The sequence below is a fragment of the Mustela nigripes genome, chromosome 2 (assembly GCF_022355385.1).
Source record: "Mustela nigripes isolate SB6536 chromosome 2, MUSNIG.SB6536, whole genome shotgun sequence".
Lineage (NCBI taxonomy): Eukaryota > Metazoa > Chordata > Mammalia > Carnivora > Mustelidae > Mustela > Mustela nigripes.
Window position 1 is genome coordinate 73,524,863 of NC_081558.1, and position 18,767 is coordinate 73,543,629.

The 18,767-nt window shown below is 39.2% G+C and overlaps 1 long non-coding RNA gene across 1 annotated transcript in view; it reads left to right on the forward strand.

The window, feature by feature from the left end:
* Nucleotides 1-18,316, forward strand: part of LOC132009950 (uncharacterized) — a 33,194-nt gene extending 14,878 nt beyond the window's left edge. Inside the window, exons 3-4 of the long non-coding RNA XR_009402105.1 lie at nucleotides 12,206-12,260; nucleotides 18,146-18,316. This is a non-coding gene — a long non-coding RNA (uncharacterized LOC132009950). The remainder of the gene's footprint in view (nucleotides 1-12,205; nucleotides 12,261-18,145) is intronic.
* The last annotated feature ends 451 nt before the right edge of the window (nucleotides 18,317-18,767 follow it).

Genomic DNA, 18,767 nt, shown 5'->3' on the forward strand with positions numbered 1-18,767 from the left:
TCTCCTCTTCCCCCCTTGGGGTGGGGGCTACAGGCTGGTTCTCATGGCAGTTCCCAAGTAAACAGCCCTTTACTTCCTGGCTTTCTCTAATCAGGGTGGCAGGGGGATGTGTCCACCTCTGCAGCGGCCTTCCTGTGTTGACAACACTGTTTGTTCTTCCCATCTCCCTAGGGAGAAGCCACCTTATCTTTTCTGTGCAACATATTTGGGAAACACACATTTTTCTCTCTTAAAGGAATTGATTGTTGTGTTTCTTGAGACTAAAAAGAAAAGGCTTTCTGGATCCAAACAGTGACTTAAAAAAATAATCTGAATTCCTCTTACACAGCAAGGGAAAGAGCTATGCTGGTGGTGATTGGTGGCACATTTGGGATCACTCTGTGCTCTCAAAATATAGTATGCATGTGTGTGTTTGTGTGTGTTTGTGTGTGTGAGAGAGAGAGAGAGTAGGAGAAAGAGGGAGAGGAGAGAGAGTTTGAAACATTTTTTTTCCAAACAACAGACCTACTTTTTTTTTTTTTTTGCTTTGTTTTGTTTTGTTTTAGATTTTATTTATTTGACAGAGAGAGATCACAAGTAGGCAGAGAGGCAGGCAGAGAGAGAGAGAGGAGGAAGCAGGCTCCCCACTAAGCAGAGAGCCTGATGCAGGGCTCAATCCCAGGACCCTGGGATCAGGACCTGAGCTGAAGGCAGAGGCTTTAATCCACTGAGCCACCCAGGGACCCCTACATTTCTTGTTTTAAGTAACCTGGGAATTTGTAGGTGTTGGTTGAGGCGCTCAGGGTTTTGATAAGAAACTGTACTGGGTACTTAAACATAATTTAATTAAAAATGATCTCTCAAAGATACCTAAATATAAAAAACAAACTGGTGGTTGCCAGAGGGAAGGTGGGGGGGTGGGCTAATAGGTGAAGGGGAGTAACAAGTAGAAACTTCCAGTTATAGAATAAATAAGTCCCGGGGATGAAAAGATGAAAAGTACAGCATAGGGAATATGGTTAATTATATTATAATCATGTGGTATTGTAACAGACAGTAACTGTGACTGTACTTATGGTGGGAACTGAGTAATGTACAAGACTGTTCAGTCACTATGTTGTACACCTGAAACTAATGAACACTGTTTGTTAACTATACCTCAATAATATAAATAAGTAAATAAATAAATGTCTCTATACAGGAATTATTTGTATGGGGGGGGTCCTAGACTCAGGCCCCCTGGTTTGTAACAATAACCTTTGTGAGAAATTTTTTAATATATATATTTATATATATACATATATATATAATACATAAATATATTATGTATATTATTCCTATAATTATATATTGATATAAATATTTTATAAAATATATTTATTTTAGATATTTTAATATAATATATTTAATACATATGGTATATTTGTTATAACATAAATATATCATATATTTAATAAATATATTTATTATGGTATATAAATATATTTTGTATATTTATATATAATAAAATATTTTTATAAAACATAACACATATAAAATATTTTTATAAAGATATAAATATAAATATATATTTAATATAAATATGTATTAAAATATATGTCTTTGCAATTACAAGGAAATTTGTCATTAACTCTGTGTTCCAACTGTCTTTTTCAGGTGGGTTCCCATCTTTCCTTTCATTCATTACAGAGAACAACAAAGAGCTACAGGAATTTTCTCTCAATAATACAATTCTATGTGCAGGACTATTGGTCTGTTTTCTTTCCTTGATCTTTTCTGTGAGGCTAATTAAGGCTACCAAGTTGAGAAGAGTGTAGAGCTGCCTTCACATCTTTCGTTGATTAGAAAAATGCACTGTTCCCCTCCAAATACTGCATTGTACAGGGAGGCTATGTGTACATTTTCACTTTTGAGACAAAGTTAGTGAAAGTTAGGTTATGTGTGTGTGTGTGCATGTGTGTATGTTCAGTGTCTTAATTGTCCATGAAAATTTTTTTTGTTTCAATATTAATTAAATAGGCATTGATAGCATTATTTGCTATGTTGAAAGCATTAGCCTCTGTTTGGAATCAGAGATGAGTCCTCAAGTATTTCCTAAGTTAGTTGGTGAGATAGTCATACAATTAACCACTGTACCAAGCAGAAAGAACTAACTGATCTAAGTAGGGGTAGACACCATGCGTTTTGGCAATTTGAAGAGAGGAGGAATGATTCATCTGATTTGGGGGTGGGGGTTGGAACTTATAAAGGTCGAGTTGAGTTGATCCTTGAAGGGTTGGTAGAAAAGAGATAAAGGTTTAAAAGAGCACATGGCATTGGCTGGACCAAGAACTCTTGTTTCATTTTTTATTCATAGTTCTGCATCATCTTTTTCTTGTTTTGGAACATGTTGAAACAGTGCCTAGTGGTGTTTTTGTAAACCAAGCTAAGGATCAGAGCAAAGAGTGAGAGTGATGTCCAAGACCCAATACTCAGAGCTAACAAGTTGAGTACCTATTCTGTGCCAAGCACATTACATGGATTTTTCCATTTAACCTCTGTAATCAGCTTGCAAGAGAGGTAATACTAATGTGTCTATTTGAGGCTTTAATGGATCAGGTAACTTGCAAAAGACACAGTCAGTAGGTGATAGAACAAGGATTCAAACCCTGATGCTCCAAATCTGGAGACTGAACTCTTAAATATGCTAATACACCACCTTACCAGAAAACTTGAAAGCCTATTATTCTAAAGCAGATAGATCTGAAATTTGCATGGTCCTAGCAACGACTGCTTATTTGTCACCCAGCACACTCATGTCCTGGATGTGGCTGTGGGGTAGAGTGAGTCACCATCCTCTCTCCTCCCCTCCATAGTCCTCATTATCCTTGGAACTCTTTTCTTCCCCTCGGGCTACTAGACTGTAAGAACTCAATTCTTGCCTCCTCTCTTACCTTCAAAACCACCTGCTTTTTTTTCTGACTCACATTAGGAATTATCTGAAATTAATAGCCCATTGTTTTTATTTTAAGTTTTATTTTCTAACTAACAGAAACATACAGCTTCAACAATCCACAAATCATAAGAAACATGCTTTCTGTTGCATCTGAGAATGATGTCTAATGGTATATCATAATCCCAGAAAGATCTCCTAAAATGTTATTTCATAATAACATAACCTGCTTTTATAAACCTGTGTTTTGTAAATGATTAACTAAAACTGATGAAGGCCTTCATTATTGATTTCCTAGGACAGGACATTCATTCATTTGGTTTTATGTCCTGGATCCTGAGTACTTGATGAAAGAGCATGAGACTAGCATGAAGAAATCCATGTTCAAATTCGGATTCTGCGACTCATCAGTCTGCTCACATCTTCAAGCCATGATCAGAACGTAGGTTGTTGGTCTTACTCCAAACAAAGCCTGTGTTTCTTCCACTAAACTGGAAACACCTTGCTTTGGAAAGACCACATGCTGTATTTTTCAAAACCCCCCAAGCAGGAGCAGGAGTTTCTTTTTCTGTTGAGAAAGATCTTTCTTAATGAGCCTAAGATGATCCAACCCAATGCAAGCATAAGGGCCCAAGGCTTGGATACTTGTCTTTACAAAATCACACTGGCTATGTGGCCTAGACGCCTGACCATATATTTTACTTCCTTTGGAGTAAGCTCTCCATTTTTCTTGCAGGTGGAAAATTACTAGTATTAATACAGTCTCAGGCCAGTTAATGAGGTGCATTTGAGCCCTCCCAGTGGGAGCAGGGCCTAATTGCATTTGCAAGCAGCCACCTGCAGGCATAAATTGTCAGTTCAACACTGCCTATTGGAGGGGGGGCAGCAAAGTCTCCAATACTGTTCAGTTGTCCCCACGGACGTGCAGTTTGGTTCAGAATGTTGAATATGTGTGGGGGTCTGAACGCACATTTGATCTGTACATACAAGAAGGGGAGTGCAGAAGAGAAGGCAAAGAAAGGCAGAGAAAGGCACCTGTCTTTATTTAGCCTAGCCCTAAAATCCAAACCTTTTAAAATATATATCTTTAAAGCCATCACAAGCATATGCTTCCATGGTAATATTCAATTATAATCTTTTCCTCAGAGAAGTGTGGAACTGAGTTATTTACCTCAGGATTGCCATTGGCTCACACAGAACTGGGCATGCCAGAACTGGTCTGAGCAGTGTGCTTGCTTGTTTAGTTTCTTGGGAATTCGTTCAACTTGAAGATAGTTTAGTACATATGAAGTGAGAATAAATAAAGGAAATGGTGAGATCTTTTCTTTTTTGGATGTTTTCCTGTGTTCTACTCTTTAAGAAGAAATTCACCACGCTTTTGAAAAAAAAAAAAAAAGATTGAACTTGATTTTATTTTTTATAGACTGACTTATAATATTAATCAGAGGTTTTAGAAGTAGTTTTGGTAAAACATCCTGTGAAAGAACAAAACTGTAATTAAACCAAGCAGTGTAAAATCATGGTGACTCAATCAGCTGAGTCATCCCCTACCAGAATTGACGTCCTTCTAATGAACAAAAAATATTGTCTAGCAATTCGAAATTGGCAGGAGAGGTCATTTATTACGACACAGGGAAAAAAGAGAGAGAGAGTCTGTTTCATAATTTTCATTTGGTTCGACAGCAATTAAACCCTCCTGAGCCCCCATGGAAGGGGACACGTGTGATAAAGGTCTGTCACTGGAAATCAATGCCGTTCTTTTCTCCCTTATGCCTTTTACTTCATCTCATGATGAAGTATTACCTTTTAATGTTTTTTCTCTAATAGTTTCCTCCTCTCGCTTTTAGGAACACAGGAGTCATGCAGAGCTCTGATGATGGTGCCAGGAAAACTCCCATGTTAAAAAACAAACAAACCAAAAACCCAAAATACACTTGGGTCTAATGACCTCCACTGCCACCTGCTAGGCTGTGACATTGGACAAAATACTTAGACTCTCTGACATCAGTTTCCTCACTGATAAAATAAGAATAATGGTAAATCCAATGTCATGAAGTTGTTGAGAGAATTCAGTGATTCAGATTACATCTGGTAATCAGCACTTCAGTTGAGAGAATATGGTCTATATACTTTAGCATTGGGTGCCTTTATTCTACAGCTTAGCATATGGCACATTTTATAGGCATTTCCAAGCTGACATGCAAAGGGTACAAGAATCTAATAAACCTGCATTGTATGCTTTAGAATGGAACTTTAGGCTCTACAAGATTGGGGCACACTTAGGTGGCTCAGTCATTTAAGGGTCTGCCTTTGGCTCAGGTCATGATCTCAGGGCCCTGGGATCAAGTTCTGCATCGGGCTCCCTGCTCAGCAAGGAGTCTGACTCTCCCTCTCCCACTCTGCCCTGACTTATGATCTTTCTCTCTCTCTCACACACACACTCTCTCTGTCTCAAATACATAAATAAACAAAGAAATAAACAAATCTTAGATTCTAAAAGATAGATGATAGGTAGATAGGTAGGTGCATGATAGGTAGGTAGGTAGATAGATAGAAAGATAGATAGATAGATAAAGGTGATAGATCCAAATTATCCCAAAGGCAGAGTAGATTCCTAGGTTTCTTTGTTGCCTGACTCTTGCTAGTGAAACACTGGTGCATTTGTCCTGAGGCCTCTTTCTGGTATGCGCCATCAGAGCACTTGGAAGGACAGAGGGCTGGCACTCCTTAAGTTTACTCACTAGTTTATAAACTGTTACACGTGTTTGATACTAAATGTTTCTATGTGTGAAAGAATTTGTTCTTTGATTTGTTTTCATTGCAACCTGGTCATGATGGTTGAGAAAGAATACCACCAACAGTTGGAAGTTACTGATATGGACCCAAAAAGGCATGATGATTTTGAATGACACAACTGGCTTAATACAAAACAATATATTTTAGGAAATTTAACTGTAATACAGAATCATTGTAAAGCAAAAGCTGGTTTTGTTGCTTGTTTGTTTGTTTTTCCCATTGATTTAACCATCTTCCAAGGGACCCAGGTGAGAGTTTTTCTTTGGCAAAAGTTCATACAAACAGATGCACCTTTCACATTAACGTCCCATTTCCAAGTCAAAAGAGTCCAGCCGAATCACAGTCAGTATGTACCCAGAGAGGCTCACATTTGGCTGATGCTCTTGTAGATATGATCCTGTAGGTGTCAGGCTTGTCACCTACTACTGTGTTCTTGTTCCTTCATTGTCTGCCAAGGAATGTCCTGCGGGTTATTTTGATCCCACTCTATGTTTAGAACTAGGCCTTTACATGGTTTTCAGTTTTTTGTCTGTTTGCTGGATATTTTGCCCCTTCCTTCCTTCTTTCCTTCCTCCCTCTTTCTTTCTTTCTTTCTTTCTTTCTTTCTTTCTTTCTTTCTTTCTTTCTTTCTTTCTTTCTTTTTTCTTTCTTTCTTTCTCTCTCTCTCATTCTATCTTTCTTTCTTTCTTCCCTTCCCTTCTTTTTCCTTTTTTTTTTTTTTTATAACAAGTAGGATTGTTGGTTGAATTATACAGGCTTCATTTGCCATCTTATCACTGCCTTTCCCTCAAATGAAAGTTTGTCATTCACATGCCCTTACTTCCTAATGACCTCATTCATGCCAAAATTGGAACTTGGAATCTGAGATCCAGATTTTTCTCTGACTCAGTTTCCTGTGTTCTGAAAGAAACTCTTTTTTTCTATGTTAGTTGTCATTCTTCCTTTGTTAAGGCTTAAGTGGCATTAAGGTAAATTCTCATGTTATCCTCTAATGCCAATTTGAGCCTTTTAAAATATTGGAAGCACTCCCACCAATGAATTGTGTTCCCACAATTTCCTAGCATCATTCATTGCTCTCATTTCACAGATGCAAATACAAAAACACATCCTTTTGTACATAACAATCATAAACACTTTCCCAAGGTCAGGAATATTTGTATCAGGAAAACCTTATTTTACCAAAGAACAGGATGTCCTGATAAGCTTAATATTCTGAGAATTATCATATGTACCTATCAAGGATCCCATTGTGAAGCCTTCTACTCTCTCCACTGAGAAAGTGGTAAATCCTTGGTCTGTCTTCACTGTCTCCCAAGGGATCCAAGTACTAACTCAGGGAGTCATAAATTGTGAAAGACAAATATTTATAACACAAGGGAAAAAAAGGAAACTTTGATGATTGAGCATTTTCAAGGTTATTATGATGAGTTAATCCTAGAGCTATTTCTGCTTTGTCCCTATTTTTTTGTTTGTTGGTTTGGTTTGGTTTAGTTTTTTGTGAATTTTTTCTTTTTTTGCTTTTGAGTTTTATCTTAATGTTTGCTTTTGTCAGCTCTAGAATTTCTGGTTTTCACTACTGGCTGGACTCCTGTGTTAGTCAGTTTTTGGTTGACTTTATTTTTATTCCTTGTGAGTGTGTGTGTGTGTGTGTGTGTGTGGTAGGTAAGGCATAACTCCTTACCTCAGCCCAAAGCTGATGCTGACCCAAAGGTTTATTTCTAGAGTCTAGTCACCTTATCAGTAATATCCTGTGTTCACCTGAGAGTGCTGTTACTATGTGAGAAGTTAATGGGTGTTTTTCTTTTTTTAAGATTTTATTAATTTATTTTACACACACAGAGAGAGAGGTCACAAGTAGGCAGAGAGAGAAGAGGAAGCAGGCTCCCCGCTGAGCAGAGAGACCAATGTGGGGCTCGATCCCAGGACCCTGAGATCATGACCTGAGCCGGAGGCAGAGGCCTAACCCACTAAGCCACCCAGGCACCCATTAATTGGTGTTTTGTAGACAAAACAAAAAACAAACAACAAACAAACAACAACAAAAACCAAACCAAACAAAAAATAGTGCCAGCTTTTTCCTACTTCAATAATTAAAATATGAATTACATATGAGAAAAACGGAAAGCAGAAAGCACCTCTATATAGTTCTTACTATTCACAATAATACAACTTTCAAAAGGATAAAACCAGGAACTTGCAAGTAGTTGATGTGATTATGACATTACTGTTCAGAAAAGACTGCCTGACAAAGCGTGGATTTTCCCTAATTCAGAATCAGGCTCAGATCACAGCTCTGTCACCTCCCAAGAGTGACTTGCTAGTGACTCTTTGAAGGTTGGAGGCTGCAAAGGTTGTGTCCCAGAGACTTTGGAGTCAAATATACGTGTCCAAGTTTTTTGAACAGCTGCGATACCCTGAGTATATTCCTTACATGTTTGAGATTTAGTTATTTCCTTTATAAACAAGGATCCAAATATCTATCCCAGAATGTAAAGATGGAGTAAATTGGCTGCTTTGATTGTCCTGGAAATGATTATAAAGCAGAATTTATAGAAAAAACAGTATCTGCTAAGAGACTCAGAAACTCATAATTTGTAACTCATGTGAACCAAAGTATATTTAGAAACTTTGTTGTGCAAACACTGAAGAGTAGAGACAATCAAATCTAGTAAGCAACTTTTGCATCAGGCAGGTTTGATGACCTCAGGTTTCCATCTCATGAGATGAATATGCCTGCATCTAGGACCGCACAGGTGGAGAGAGGCAGAAGGAACATTACTATTTTTTTTAAAGATTCTATGTATTTATTTGATCGAGAGAGAGCACGAGCAGAGGGTGGGGCACAGGAGGAGAGGCAGACTCCCCACTGAAAAGGGAGCTCGACCCTGGGGCTCAATCCCAGGGTCTCAATCCCAGGCACTCAACCGACTGAGCCACCCAGGTGCCCCCACAAGGGGCATTCTCGATCTGAGTTGAGCACTGACGGTGTGACCTTTCAGATCTCTCTGTGCCCCTGTTCCCCAACTCATTCTTGTGTCATACTAACACCTTCAGTGTGGGTCTAGACACTCATCTGTGAATTATACTATCTCATTAACACAGTGGTATATTTCTTTTCTAATCTCTAAGCTCACCTCTGTTCACACTTCTGTGCTAGTATAGTTGGTATATGTGCTGCCGAAGCAAGCACTGTGCTAATATAGTTGGGAGACTCAAGATGGCAATTCGATTTCTGATTATCACATACACCAAGTGCAGTGACCAAGGAGTATGTCAGAAGGTTCTCCCATCACATCCACTTAAGTAGGAAGGAAGAGCATGGTTGCTAAGTGATGGGTTGGTGAGTTGCTGGGCAGGGCTCAGGGTGCTGGTTGAGGGTCAAACATTTTTTGATACTGCTTTAGATCACTACAGCTTGGGAACTTAAACAAACAAACAAAAAAGTACATTTCTGATCATTGTTTGCCTAAACCTTTTTCTTACAAAAGTGGAGCAACATCTTTGGTTGTTTGGGCTTCCCTTTTCCCCCTTAACTCACCCATTGTCAAATTCCTGTCCATCCATAGGCAAGCCAGCTTCCAGAAGTTGACTCACTGGATACCCAAGGCAAATGTGTTCAGGGTGACCAATCCACTCAGCTTCCATTTTCAAAAGCTATTTCTGAGGGACTACTTTCCATTTTTGCCCCTGCTGCTTATTACTACCAGCTGGAGAATGAAAGAAACAGATAGACATGGAGACTGGGGCATAAGGAAGGTATTTCACAGGGGCAATGACTGAATATGAAAATGGCAATGCCCAAAGACATTATATTGTTAAGGATTCTCCACATACTCAAAAAACATTCTAGAATATTTTCTTGCATATCAGGAACTATTACCATTGTCTGTTTGCATGATTAATGATATACTCTTGAAAAATATATTCATAAGAATGATCCTTATTTGAGAATGTCATCTTATAATTATGTACCTCTTACCTCTGCAGTGTTTCTCTTCTTTTCCATAGCTTCCCCTCCTCAGGTCTCATCCCTCTGCTGTTCCTTTGGCCTCTTCCTCTCTTTGCCCTTTTGTTCTATCCAGAGCAGTGGGGACTGTGACAAAAACAAATTAAGCATGTCTTGAAATGTTGCAATGAGGACAAAATCAAAACCCATGAACCATAGCTAAATAGTTGAAAGGTGTAAGTGAATTTGATGTATCAGTCATTTGGCAAATTAGCCTTTCCACTAATTGGCTTTAGACAAACTGTCCACTCAGCAAATAGACTTCTAGTGAATTCATCTAGACCCTGGGTGTTCTGAGAAGAGATAGACTGATGAAAACATGGAATTTGGAAGAGATAATTTTTTTTTTTATGTAAATTGCTGTGAGGACCAAGAGTAAAATGTAGTTCTGTGCAAGCAAGATTGTCATGGCTCAGGTGATCCCCAGCCTGGAAAGGTAGGTGCCCTAGTTATGTCAGACACTGATGATAGACCTCGACTCGGTAGCCCTGTGTTCACTGGAAACCTCACCAATTTTATCACATTTAGGAAATAAGGAGAATGAGCATGGCAAAATTTCTGTGATGTGTTTGGCCAAAATCACTTTTCAAATGATTGGCGAGAAAGACTATGAAAGTACTTCTTTAATATGTTTGGCATATTTTAAAAATATGAAATATCGGGGGCACCCGGATGGCTCAGTCTGTTGAGCGTCCTACTCATGATCCTGGGGTTGTGAGGTTGAGCCCTATATCCAGTGCTATCCTGGGCATGGAGACTGCTTAGGATTCTCTCTCCCTCTGTCCTTCCCCCTAACCTCTTGTTCTCTCTAAAAAAGAAATAAGCATTTAAAATCTTTAAAAATATGAAGCATCATATGATTTTTGTTTGTTTGGTGGTCCTTACTGAAATCCCAGCTCTACAGCTCAACTTCAGAGTTACCAGGTTTTAAGCATTTTATTTGGTTCTCTTGTTCAGTAATCACAACAACCCTAGAAGGAAAACACTTTTTTACTCCTAGTTTATGAGGGAAAACTGAACTTAGTGAAGTTAATCTGATCATGATTTTTTTGCTAGTATGTAGGGATTCAGAATTTGCACAAAGTAGCAAGGCTCAGTCTAGACCAGCACTGTCCAATAAAAACAGAATAGGAGACAGGTAGGTAATTTTATGTTTTCAGGTAGCCACATTTAAAAAGTAAAAAGAAATAAGTGAAATTGGGACGCATGGGCGGCTCAGTTGGTTGAGAGTCTGACTTCAGCTCAGGTCATGATCCCAGGGTCCTGGGACTAGGTCCTGCATCAGGCTCCCTGCTGGGCAGGGAGTCTGCTTCTCCTTCTGCCTGTTTTTCCCTCTGCTTGTGCTCTATTTCTGTCTTTCTCTCCGACAAATAAATAAATAAATTTTTATCAAAAGAAAGAAGTGAAATTAATTTAATTTTAATAGTATATTTTATTTAATCCAGTATGACCAAAATACTATAAGTATAATATGAAATCTATTTAAAATATTAATGAGATATTTTGTATTTTTTTCATATTAAGTCATTGATGTCCACTGCGTATTTTACATGTACTGCACAGCACATCTCAATTCAGAGTAGCCGCATTTCAAGCATACTGGAGAATGTAATTCTCTCCTTCTCAAAGAGTGTTCCATGGACCCACAGCACAGCTATTACCCACAAGCTTGTTAGAAATGCGGGCTCTCAGATTTACCCCATTTCCACCAAATCAGTGTCTTCCTTTTCATGAGATAAGCAGGATAATCATGTGTGTGCAAAAGTTTGACAAGAACAGCTCAAGAGCCCGTGCTTTTCACTATTTTACTGCTGATGGTCCAAGGTGCTCATTTGTGCCTCGCTGCACAAATGAGTATTGACTATCTCCGACCTGACTACTCTGCAGGGTCACATGGATGGAGGTGTTACATTGTGAGAAGTGCATTGGCTTAGGGATGAGGCTGTAATGACTTATGATTGTGCACAACTTTTTAACCACAATAAACCTTAATGTCTGCATCTGTAACATGGAGATGACATTGACATCAGTGGCCTATTCAATATCACTTTTCCCTTTGGTTACAGGTCAGGACATTGTCTCCAGGAATAAATGTGCTCCTTAGCCTCCTTGTAACTAGGTTCTCACGAATAAGATTTTAGCCTAAGTGTTCTTCCTAACTTCTGAAATGGGTCTTTAAAGTTTCTGACACAATTGGGAGTTAGATCCCCTTTCCCTTCTTTTCTCTTTCCTTCTGGAAAATGAACATAATAGCTGGAACTCTAGCAGCCATACTGAATCGTGGGCTGATCTTGAGAATGGAAGACACACACAGAGATGGTAAAGCAGAAAATTGGAATGTTCCCAGATTCCTGGCATTCATGCAGCAGAACACTCATGTATGTCTAATCGCGTTCTTTGTATTTCTTTTCTGTGTTGTATAGGTAAAATATGTTAATATATGTTAATATGTTAATATACCACTTTAATAGGCAGTAATTTTTTTTTTATAGATGTGAGAAAAGGTACTGGCCCTCAAGGAGCTCAAAATATAGAATGGACAATAAAGTAAGTAAAAATTAACAATTTTTAACAATTAAACATATATTTGGCACACCATGAACTATTTCTTGCCTTGGGCATGCACACATAAGAGCGTATCTAGTGGCCTACAAAATTCTGCAATAGTATAATATTGTTGCTAATGCTAAATATATCTGTGTCTAGGTAAGTCTCCTTCCTGGAATTAGCGATGAGATGTTGCCAGTAGCTATGAGACTTATTAGTTAAATCCAGCTCTATTAAATTGCTTTGATTTCTTTTGTGGTGTCCACTACCTTAACAACACGGCTGAGATCGTAAGACTTTGGAATCAGGTACTCTGGATGTCTTCTGGTCATTTAGGAGGAAACATATCTATTTTTTAATGATCATTGGCATAGAAAAAGGAAGGAGAGATTTCATTTAGGTATACTTACCATCTAGTTGTTCATTTTGAGTTGAAAGGTATCACAGACATGAATGGACACTTGGATCCGTGGAAAAAGAGAAAAAGGTTTTAGGTCATGAAGAAAACTTTTATAAGCTCATCCAACCATGTTATGTTACAGATGAGAAAACCGCAATCTGTAGATGAAAAGGGCTTGTTTGTGCTCATGGCAAGCTCCTTGTAAGGAGTAGAACCAGCAGTAGAACACAGCGTCCCTGCCTCCCTGTGCAATGGGCCCTCCTGTGCCCTCATCTCTACATATGGACATACAAACCTGCAAGTGTACATATATGGTGGTGATGATTTCTTTCCATGTAGGCAGTGAGTCAAAGCTTCACAAATGTGATCACGTCGAACTCTTTCAAGAACCCTGAGAAGTAGACACTCTTTCCCTATTCTACAGAAAGAAAGTGGGATACAGAAACTTCAGTCATTGCCGCAGGTCACCCCAGAGCTGGGCTGGCAAGGGGCTGTCCTATGTCAGAGAACGGAGCTCTGAGTACTCTGCGGCATGTAGCATGCTTTCTGAAGGCATTTCCAAAACTCTTAGATTTCTGGTTTTTAAAAAATACTTATTTGTTTGTTTGTTTTAAAGAGAGAGAGAGAGGAAGAGTGGGAGGGGGAGAGAGGGAAACTCCAGCCGACTTCACGCTGAACATGGACCCTGAGCAGAGCTCGATCTCAGGTCTCTTGAGATCAGGACTTGAGCCCAGACCACGAGTCTGACAGTTAACGGCCTGAACCACCGAAGTGTCCCTTCAATTTTGTTTTTTTAAATATATGATTATCACCACACTGCCTAATTTTCTGTCATTATGACTCAGATAAGACAATCACTGAAGGAACTCTTAAGAGTACGTGCTGTCATATGACATAGGAAACAGGATCTGGCTACTTCCTAAAATCTCAGAAATATTAGGAGAGGAGACACATACATATTTCAGAGGTAAAAAGTGTGCAGTTTTAGAACATATGTTCAAAATGTGTGAAAGGAGAAGCAATGCCCCCCAAATGCTTTTCTAACATAAAATAGAACATATTTTCTTGATGGAGAGTTAGAGAAGACACAATGATTCCAAAATAAGAATATAGCCCCTTTAGGAGGCTGTACCATAAGATTTGAAGGGGGAGATCTGAGGTTTTTTAATTGAGTAAATAGGTTAAAACAGTTGAAATATTGGTCAAGATGTTTGGGGGCTTCAAAAACGAAAAAAATAAGCAGCACCAAAATGTATCTTTTCTCTTCCCAAGGAAACCCCATATTGATGCTAGGAGTTTGGGAGTAGAATATAAATATGGGGAGTTACACACCTTCAAGGGGTGCCATGCACAGCATAGCCTGGGGGAATGGTGCCTCCAGGAATAAGACAGTGCCCAGTCAGCACTGTGCAGGTGCCTGGGGACCTTAGATGTCTTTCTTCAACACACAGACTAAGAACACAAGGAAGAAACAATTTTCATATGTGAGACTTAGTTTCTTTCAGCTGTAAAATGAGAATAAGAAAACTTAGCTCTCAAGGCTCCTCCGGGTTGTTCTATAGAGATGAAGTCTTTTAAGAACAGCAACTTGCCCTCAACCTGGAGGTGACATCACTCATGGAAATGATGACATGACTTGGTCATTAAAAATGAGAACACGACAGAGGCACTGGGGTGACTGAAGGGAGGACGGGTCCCTTGTCCTGTGGGGTGAGCTGTGACAGAGTTAAGACAGGGAAGTTTCATAGTCACTGCCCCAGATACACCACACTCCACCCACACCCCCAGGATCCCTTTATCTGACATCCTTGCTTCAGTTTCCGTGTGCCCTTGCTCCCGAAGTGGAGCTCCTACAGCTCCCTTCTGAGGATGCCCCTTAGGATAATGGTGCCATTTTTCCACTTTGCTTGGAAATTTGGAGGTGTTTAGGAGAGGATAATCTCTAGAGAAGACCCCCACCTAGGACTGACTCTTGCAGTTGTATGAAAGCCTACCTCTCCTGCCTGGAGGCCAGCCAACAGTGTTCTCTACCTTGGTCTCCAGCGTTCCTGTAGGCTTAGGTTTGGCCGGGGCTTTGCCTGAAGTCATATGCCTATTTGGACTCTTCCTCTCCCTGTTCCGCTTCCTGCTGCCCTTACTAATTTCTCCTAGAATCTTCCTTAATAAGCCACCAGTACACCAGTGCATGTCTCAAAGGCTGCATCTTGAGAACTGGATTGGACACAAATATCCACCAGGGAGAGGCACATTTAGAACTGGTCCAGGGGTGATATGATGACAATAGAATGTTTCCACTTGCTAAGAATCCAGTGTTGGAGATGTCTAGATAATTGAATGTCAGTTTGAAAAGCAAGCCCATTCTGCTACAAAAACGGGATGCTCCCACAAAATTCGATTCATTTTTAGGTTACTGTTTTAGGGATTTCTATATGAAGTTACAGGCTAGGAAGAAAAGGTAATTGCTGACACAAACCAGATGTCACATGGAGCCTGCTGCACAGGGAAATTAGGTTAAACTTGGCTTGAACCGCAAGTCCAAGTCCTGAGAAAGTGAAGCCCAGCCAGGCATCTCTGCGTGAGTCAAGCCCCACTTCCATGTGCTTCTGGTCTTTTCCTTCCATCCACATCATTCCCCTCTTCCTGCTGATAATTTCAACATCTCAGTGACTTTTGAATTATTGGAGAAAATGGAGTCACAGATTTTGTGAAATACCTTAGAAATAAACACATAGCAGAGATCTTGCAGACTTAAAAAAAAAAAAAAAAAAAAGGAAAGAAAAAAATAAAAAGAAGGGGTGTGGAGGTTCCCTAGAATAGAATCATGGAACAAAGACCTAATAGCTCTCTCTAGCAGAGGTTGTTTCCACTTGTTCTGCACAGAGCTTTGCTTTATCTACAAATATTTGCAAGTTGAATGTTACTAAGTAGAGGGACGTATTTTAGGTAAAAATGAAGAATTCCAGACCAAGAGCAGAAGTGCATGCTACATACCATATATATGTATATAGATACAGATAGATATGAAGGAAATATTTTAAAATGTAAAGGTAGCTCTAAGTTTGAGGTGATCAATGATTTCAAATGCTTTCTTTTTTTATTGAAGTAGAATATATAGAAAACTGTGTCACTTAATTCATATTTTGAACATGTGTTCCCCATGTCACCATCATCCAGATCAAGATATAAGACATGCTGAGCAACCCAGAAGTTTCCATCGTTTCTCTTTTTGTCAAGACCACCCCCTACATTCCTCTATAACCCTGAGAGGGCTACTCTTTGATTTTTATATTAGGCTGTTTTACCTCTATATACCTGTGTTCATATTTTCGAGATTTTCTACAGTGAACATGGATTGTTTTAATAATTTCTGCACAAAGCAAAGTCGACCAAAGTATTGTTCATCTAATAGTCTAGGCGTCTCATATTAATGAGGATGGTGATTTCCAGAAATTCCAAAGCACAGGCCACAAGAAAGGAGGAGCATAGGGCAGTAGGATATTTTTGCCAATGGGGTAAAGGGAGCAGAAGGGGGTTCCTAGTCAGAGGGCCCCAGCTGTCAAATGAGACCTGAATTTAGCTCCTGTGCTTTTGCTGTGAGGAGGCCACATCAGGGCTGTGGCATGTGGTTTCATTACTCTCACAGCCCTTTCAATTTCTAAGCAGTAAAATGGGATTACAGGTTTCAAGAATCGGACTCTCACTGATCTAGTTCAGACCCATATTATTTCCAGCCCATCGTTATTCAGTTGAAGAGTTTGATGTTCCTGAGGAGAGGCAAATTATTGCCTCTGAAGAGCTTTGCTGGCAGAAAGGAGCGCATCATGGCTAGGGTAGTTCACTAATTATTTTCAAGTCTGTGCTAGAGTCTAAAGCAGCCAGACTCAGAGAATTTTCATTACACCTGTGAAGCCCTTCATTTTGGACTGGGTCTGATGATGGGAAAGTTACAATCTTGCCACAATTGAAACTATCCCTCAAAGCCCTTTCTCTTGAAGGTTTCAAAGTTGTGAGGAATTTCTTAGACTCCGAGGTAAGATTTTAAAAGAATTACATTTTGCTGGCCTGCCACCATTTTCGAACTTCTGACAGTTCCTGAAAGGGAGTTTTGGTGCTGATTCCTGGGGGCATTTTATATTAAGATTGTTCATTTGTCCCTGCATTTTAGAGGCAGAGAGGAAAAGTACGGTTTTTCTGAGAAAGCAAGAAAGCAAACTATTTAATTACTATTATTTTTTTAAAGAATTTATTTATTTGACAGAGAGAAAGAGATAGAGAGGCAGGCAGAGAGAGAGAGGAGGAAAGCAGGCTCCCCGCTGAGCAGAGAGCCTGATGCAGGGTTCGATCCCAGGACCCTGAGGTCATGACCTGAGCTGAAGGCAGAAGCTTAACCGACTGAGCCACGCAGGTGCCCCTATTTAATTATTTAATAAGTCCCATATTAGCACCTTTGCCGTAGAAATTACATGTCGTAGTTGAAACTTAGTGCCACCCTTTTTAAACATGATGTGAAACAATATTTAAAAGTGAGAATAAACAAGCAAGGCCCAGTTCAAATCACATGGAAAGTTATCTCAGACAAGTTCCATTTAGTCAGCACCTAAGCCTAAAAGATTTATTTTTTTCAACTGTAAATCAAAATAATTAAATTTTATCACAAAATTATTGTGGAGATTAAATTTAAACAAAGAGAACAAGAAGAAGAAGAAGAAGAAGAAGAAGAAGAAGAAGACGACGACGACGACGATGGAGAATCTAAAACAAGTGGAAGAGGGGCGCCTGGGTGGCTCAGTGGGTTAAGCCTCTGTCTTCAGCTTAGGTCATGATCCCAGGGTCCTGGGATTGGGGCCCACATCAGGCTCTCTGTTCAGTGGGGATCCTGCTTCCCTTCTGCTCTCTGCCTGCTTCTCTGCCTTCTTGTGATCTCTCTCTCTGTCAAATAAATAAGTAAAATCTTAAAAAAAAAATAAAAACAAAATAAGTAGAAGAGTAATAAAGTGAGGAACAGATATTTTTGATTTAGGCACGACTGGTTTCAAATCATGGCTCTTTCACATACTTGCTGTGCAACCCTGGGCAGGTTACTTACCATCTCTGATCTATGGTATCCTCATCTAGGAAAAAAAGTTGGGATTAATTATTAATTTTGTAGGTTAAGAGAATTAAATAGTATGAACAACTGTAAAGTTCTTAACACAATGCCTCCCACTCAGAAAAAATTCAATACAAATAAAAATGAGTTTTTGTTATTTAGATTGCACTTTATCTGCAGTGGTATTATTCACACAAATGGAGAGGGGATACTCATATTTTCATGTTAAATTAAATGGAACTTCTTATATAGAAATACAGTGATTTCTGTAAATCTGAGAACATTTCTTAAGGATGGTGCCAAAACTTGAGACACAGTATTGAAAACCCTTGCTCAGTGTTTACCCCATTGATTACTTGGATTTACATTTCTTTCTTTGTTTTGTTTCATCTTTAGAGAAAGTGCAAGAGGCGTGAGGGCTTGGAGGAGTGGAGAAAGAATCTGAGCAGGGAGCCTGATGTGGGGCTCAATCCCTGGACCTTGAGATCATGACAAGCTGAAACCATCTGACTGAGCCACCCAGATGACCTTGGACTTGTATTTCCTTCTTAATCTGGTGTTATCTTATTTGAGTAAGGGCATAGAATTCTTAATGTTATCTGGAAATAGATATTTCTATTAGAACAAAACCCTTTTTGAATCATTTCTGAATGTGTAAGTCTGTAATGGGTTCAGTCTTGAGGAGGGGAAACCTATGTATTGTTAAACCGTAAAAGGAAATTAAAGATCCAGTGAGGAAGACAAGGGAGACATCATCCAATTCCAAAGGCAAACACTGTGCCCTCTACTCTTGAAATGCCTTTATTAAAAGAAGGGTTCATTCATATATCCATTATCACCCACTAGAATCAATTTGTTTTTGGTGAACTATGGAAGACAGTATTTTCTACAATTCATAAACACATCTTATTCTCTCTCCTGGCACAAATCCTGGCATTATCTGAGAGAATGAATTTTTTTAAAAGATATTATTTATTTATTTGACAGACAGAGATCACAAGTAGGCAGAGAGGCGGGG